The sequence below is a fragment of the Drosophila eugracilis genome, unplaced genomic scaffold, assembly GCF_018153835.1.
Source record: "Drosophila eugracilis isolate 14026-0451.02 unplaced genomic scaffold, ASM1815383v1 contig_1953, whole genome shotgun sequence".
Taxonomy (NCBI): domain Eukaryota; kingdom Metazoa; phylum Arthropoda; class Insecta; order Diptera; family Drosophilidae; genus Drosophila; species Drosophila eugracilis.
In genome coordinates this window covers 31,892-38,667 of record NW_024572814.1, presented here as the reverse complement: position 1 = coordinate 38,667, position 6,776 = coordinate 31,892, and positions in this window count along the sequence as shown.

Sequence of the window (6,776 nt, the reverse complement as noted above, 5' to 3'; positions counted from 1 at the left end):
CCTGCGAGGGCGCCACATCACGGAACGAACGAGCATCGGCCAGGAGACCACGTGTGACGCAGGCCCCGCCGGCCTGGTTACATAACGCGCCGACTATTGCAAGGCGCCGCCGAACGGTACGTCTGCAGTCGTTCAAGAAAAAGCTGTTCGCCGGACGTTGACCCCGGCACCACGGCGACATAGACGGGAGCGTGGGTCTCCCGTTATGTCTTAATATAATTTATATATCTGATCTAGACTCTACACAATGAAATTCGCAGCAATGCAAAAACGCGTCTGCACTCAACTCTCTTGCCTTTGACGGCAGAGAGACCCGAAATTTAGCGTTTAAATTTAAAGGATTTTTTATATATGCGCGGGCAAAATAAAATAATTTTCGTTTAGGTTTGTATTTAAAATTTATTGAAGTGCTTTGGGATATACAATGATTCTTGTTTTTCTATCAGGTGCGTAAACGAATAAATCAGAAAATTTTCCGCGCGCGATCATGCCACATAAAGCTGCCCATGTGAGAAGCGTGGACCAAGACATCCCTGGCGTGCAAACTTTAACCTTTTTTCAATGACGACACCTGGAATACAGTAAGATTTAATTCAATGCATAGTGTTCGTCTTGATTGAACCACTCTTGCTCGAACATTTTGCCGGAGACTTTTCCGTTGTTGATGAATCGCAGACGAAAGGGCCTGCGCATCGCTCCTCGATAACTTTCTAACTTTACTTCCCGTCGTTCAGGTGATTTAGACGAACCGGTCTTAGCGGCATGCACTCGAAGACTTTCTAACCTCAATGCTTGTCTGATTCTGAGGCCCGAAATACCCTTGGCCGTTATATATCGGCCAATTACATTTCGTTTTAAAGAAAATATACAAAAAATTAAGGAAAACTAAAAATTTAAATGAATTTCAAAAGAAATCTTTATAAAACGTTGAATTGCAATTAAAATAAAAACTTTTTAAAAAAAACAAATTTCAATTTTTATAAAGAAATGTACTCAACATATTTAATTAAATTGTTTTTTTTTTAACACAATAAATAGAACAAAAATATAAATATAGGAAAAAATTTTTATAAAAATTTGAGTAAAATATAAACTGTTTTAAAAAAAAAAATTTTAATTTTGTAATTAATATAATAATAATTGCAATGTACACCTTTTTAAAAGTCATACAAAAACTCACCCAAACTTGAAATTATATTCCCAACACCCACAAAAATTTTTTTAAAACTTTGAACTGGTCACTTGGACTTATCTCCTTTAACGTATGTTAAATACTAATTTGCGTTCTGTTTGAAATTTGAAAATGAAACCTCGCATTCAATAAAATAACCCAAAATAAATATAAAAATTAACCCTTTATAGACGTTATAGACCATAAAGAATGCAAAATAAAGACTAAAATTGAATCACAGGCACAATCAATCTGTAACTCCAAAAGCTAACTACAAGAATATAGCCCTGCTACTGTAAATATATAAGTTAAGGGTAACAGTAGGTCGTACCTTTCCCTGGTAGTTTTTGGGTCACCCTAGATTGGAGCTAAGATTTCGGGTACTTGCGTTCGCACAATCTGCGCTCTCCGTGGGTCGACTTGCCGACATGCAGAAGAGTTTAAACTTTGTCTTCGGGCACCGACATAGGCAGATAAATCGATGTGACGGGCAGCGTGGCGTGGCTGCGCTGCTGGCTCGGCGACAATGCTGAGATTGCTTTGTAGTTTTAGTCATCTTTTGTATTCCAATAAAGAGCAGTCGCTCAAGGAGAGTTACCCCGGCGGAAGTCGATATATTTCAGATTTGGGTTAGCTTGCTGTAAGGGCACGTAGGGCTCGAAGGTAGTTCCTTTCACCGTATTCCTTAAAGACGTCTAAATGACGTCCTACACCCTCATCCGCGAAGGCGCCACATCACGGAACACCCGCCGCTGACCAAGAAGACATCTTCACCTGGCGAGCATCGGCCAGGAGACCTCGTGTGATGCAAGCCCCGCCGGCCTGGTTACATAACCCGCCGACTATTGCAAGGCGCCGCCGAACGGTACATCTGCAGTCGTTCAAGAAAAAGCTGTTCACCGGACGTTGACCCCGGCACCACGGCGACATAGACGGTAGCGTGGGTCTCCCGTTATGTCTTACAATAAACGGTAATAAGTTTTCCAGTCCTAAAATTAAACTTTTTTTCTTATAGAACCCTCCCCCTTCGGTGACCACACGCAAATGATATTATTACCAGTATCTATCCATTTATATAAAAACGACATAAATTTCACAATTTATATAAATTCTTACGTAATCACATAAAAAAACCCTTAAAACAAATAAACAAAATTTCAAATTTAACTGTTTAAGAAAGGGCTGCCACCCTAATTTCTAGAGGTTTCCACATACTCCCTCAGCTGTTAAGTGCTAGAGCTGCCAACTTTACTCAATTTTCCAAATTTTCAATCAATTTTCCTAGTTTTACATTTTTACGATTTATGGTTTTTAAACACGCCCGTAGCTCCCATGAACACGTACAAAAAATTTCATCAAAATCGGTCCAGACGTTTACGAGTCTATAGCGGACATACATGGACATTCATTTTTATATATGTATATACGAGGTGTGTTCAAAAAGTAAGGTGACTTTTCAAATTTCGCGGGCAACATATTTTCGATTATCGTTTTTTTTGTTTTGTTATATTGGTACACTCTTCCCTAACATCTGTACCAAGTTTCAATGGAACATCCTCTTTTGTTTGGTTGTGAGAGGCGTAAAGTTACAAGTTGTTTTGCGAGCTCGGCGATTTTTTGCTATCGAAAAATATGGATCAAAGGATTTGCATCAAATTTTGTGTAAAAAATAAAATTAAGTGCTCTGAAACACTTGAAATGTTGACAGTGGCATACGGTGAAACTGTTCTGAGTAAAAAAAATGTGTACAAGTGGTACAAACTCTTCCAAGATGGCCGGGAAGATGCCAATGACCAGCCTCGCTCTGGACGCCCAAGCACGTCAACAACTGATGAAAACGTTCAAAAAACGTTCGAAAATTGTTTTGGAAAATCGTCGAATCACTATCAGAGAAGTTGCTGAAGATGTCGGTATATCGCTTGGCTCGTGCCATGAAATTTTTTCAAACGTTTTGGGTATGAGTCGTGTGTCAGCGAAGTTTGTTCCGAAATTGCTGAATTTTGAGCAAAAGAACCGTCGCATGAGCATCGCTCAAGAGCTGTTGAATGACGTCAACGACGACCCAGATTTACTCAAAAGGGTCATAACTGGTGACGAATCATGGGTATATGGTTATGATATCGAAACCAAAGCCCAATCGTCCCAATGGAAGAGCCCAGACGAGCCAAGACCGAAAAAGCAAAAAATCGCCGAGCTCGCAAAATAACTTGTAACTTTACGCCTCTCACAACCAAACAAAAGAGGATGTTCCATTGAAACTTGGTACAGATGTTAGGGAAGAGTGTACCAATATAACAAAACAAAAAAAACGATAATCGAAAATATGTTGCCCGCGAAATTTGAAAAGTCACCTTACTTTTTGAACACACCTCGTAGATTTCAAAAACAAGAATATTTTTTTGTCCTATCAAAATTATTATCTTTAAATCTACTTTTTATATATAGAATTAAGAAAGGAATAGATTTCTATAACAAGAATTTAGTCTTAATATACTTCAAATTTATGTAGGTGTTTATCTGAATGCATATATTAATTTTTTCTCTCTCAAAATTAACTTGGAGTTACCTTATTTTTTTTATTTTTTAAAGTATTTATTTTTTCTCTCTCAAAATTAACTTTCAAATACCTCAATTTTTTTTAATTTCAATAAACTAGATTTCCCCAAAACTGTGCTGGAAATAAGTTTACCCATTACTCGATAGTTTTCGACCCTACAAGGTATGAATAATTTGTATCGCTTGTCTGTTTAAAGTAAAAGCGCCGAGATCCCAGGAATTGTAGTTTTGAATATTGACAATGCAAAAAATTGAAATATAAGCTTTTATTATTATTCTTATTATAACATAATCTTTTTATTATAAATATGTATTTTTTAAGTTTTTTTAAACTACGGAGAGATGTGGTGAAAATAACAACTCAAAATCGCACAAGCTTGTCCAATCCATGTTGTTATGTTGCATTTTATTTGTGTACAGATTTATTATGTGTGAAAATACTTTCCTAATACACATCTTCTTCCATGGAAAAATCGGGGGTTTCCCCCCATAAAAGAGAACTGAAAAAGGTAAGTTTTTTTTTTTTTTGAATTATTAAAGTTTTGAAAGGATATATTTACTGCACGTTCTTTTATGTTTGTATAAATAAGAGCGTAATCCGGGAACCGCCGACGACTCGTTGAATATTTTTTCCCCTCCTCTTCCCATGCCCTTGCCATGAAACCCGATACGATTTGGCCACACAAACGCATTGACGAAATAAAAGAACTTTGTATTTGTTTACATTGTTGCCATTTCAACTACAATTTAAGATTAAAAAATCAAAATTCAACTACCCAAACACAGAAAAAATCTTATTAATCATTATACTCCAAACGAATTGATTGATTACTTTGCCCCATGGTTACCATAACATATAAAAAACACACACATACACTAATTATACAATTTTACAGATTCTTATCGTAATACAACAACATAAACATTAATAATTATTAGTAAGACATATATCCACATTTATTTACACGTAAGATTCACTATACACAAAAAGAAATTATTCCTTTTAAGGTATATACACCAAAGAAATATACATATTAAAATTTTTTACATACAATTTACAATATTTTTTTGCACCCCTTCCTATAAAAGCGCATCATATTCACCAAAAATATATAATTCAAAAAATCCATATATATGTAGATACATATATACATATAACTACTAAATCTTTAATTTCGCATCTTCCCATCTAATGTCAAAGAAAACCATAGCCTACCCTTTAACCAACAGAAACTCTATCCTTGTTATTAAAGCCTTTAAAACATTCTTTTGCCAGTTTGGAATACCCAAAAAATTAATATTTGACCAGGGTGCCGAGTTCTCTGGTGCCATCTTCAAGGACTTCTTAGCACAATACGAAATAGAACTGCATATTACTCCGTTTCAACAATCAAGTAGTAACTCTATGGTAGAACGGCTACATTCCACCCTAACAGAAATCTATAGGATAATTTTGAGTAAGAGGAAGGAATTAAAATTAACTTTAGAACACGACGAGATACTTTCCGAAACAATAGTAACCTACAACAATGCGATTCACTATAGTACCAATTTAAGTCCGTTCGAACTTTTTAGCGGCCGCACTCATATTTTCAAAAAGACAATCAAATTTGACAATGAACACGATTATTTACAAAAACTGAACGAATTCCAAATTAAACTACACCCTACCTTGAAGAAACACATGGAAGACGCAACAAAAAAACGAACAGATCGCTTAAACGAAAACAGGACAGACCCCCTTGATTTACCAGCTGGTACTTCTATTTTTCGTAAAGAAAATAGGAGAAATAAAATTACGCCTCGTTTTAGTAAACACAAGGTTTTACTGGATAAAGGGGTAACATTACGAACTATAAAAAAAACAAAAACTACACAAACAAAAGGTCCGAAAAGCTATAATACAGACAAATGACACATAAACATACTTGCGAGACTTGCATAACTATACCCCCAATGTAATTTTACAGGTTGACCTTGGGAACAACTCAACGCCTCGTTAGCGAGATTTTGGATAAAGATCAACCTCTCATGAAAATTAACCTGGGAACGGCGAGAGTGGTAAAATCATTTAAAATTTTTAAACATATTATTCAATTGAGCAACTACGAAGAAACAGCAACTAAAATACATGAGGTGATAGGAAAACTACCTAACGATCAGGGTTTTGGAGATTTTAAACTCACCTTACATCAAAAATTATCTTCCCAAAAATGGGAAAGGTAGGGCCAGAAGAGGATTAATTAATGGATTAGGCCAGTTAGTTAAAATAGTTTCGGGGAATATGGACGCTTATGATGAGGCAAAAATAAACAAAGACTTAGAAGGCTTACGCGAAAATTCCGAAATAAACAATATTTTCCAAAATGAAACACTTATAAGATTTGAGGAAATAACTAAACACATTAATAAAGAACAAGAGCTTATAAGCAGCTTTATGACTTGCTATCAGAATAAAATTTTTAAACAAATAGATGAGGAACACAAGAACATTCAGTTCAATATATAGACAGGATTATTTTCAATATAGATTTACTTTATAATCACATAAACAATATTGCGGAAAGCCTACTATTTGCTAAATTAAAGATAGTCCCTAAATACCTATTAAATTCAGTAGAAATGAAAAAATAAAAAGTATGTTAGCAGACCAAAAGGTAGAAGTTCACTTAGAACATGAATTATATAATGCGCTTTCATTGGAGTCCACCACTATTAATAAAACGCTCATATTTAACATTAAAGTTCCAATTCTGTCCCAACAATCCTACAAATTGTATCAACTCATTGCACTACCGATAAACAAAACAATGTATGTAAACCTACCAAATGTTATAATTAAGAATGATGTAGAAATTAGGATTATAGATACACCTTGCATAAAAGTGGGGGGTACACATGTTTGCGAAACTCCTTCGACTCCGAATAACACGGAATGCCTCAACAATCTTCTGGACGACAAGGAAGCAACCTGCAACACAATAAAAAGGGATCGCTTACTCAACAAATGTACCCCACCCGCAAGACAAAGCTTCTTTATGTACAAGAT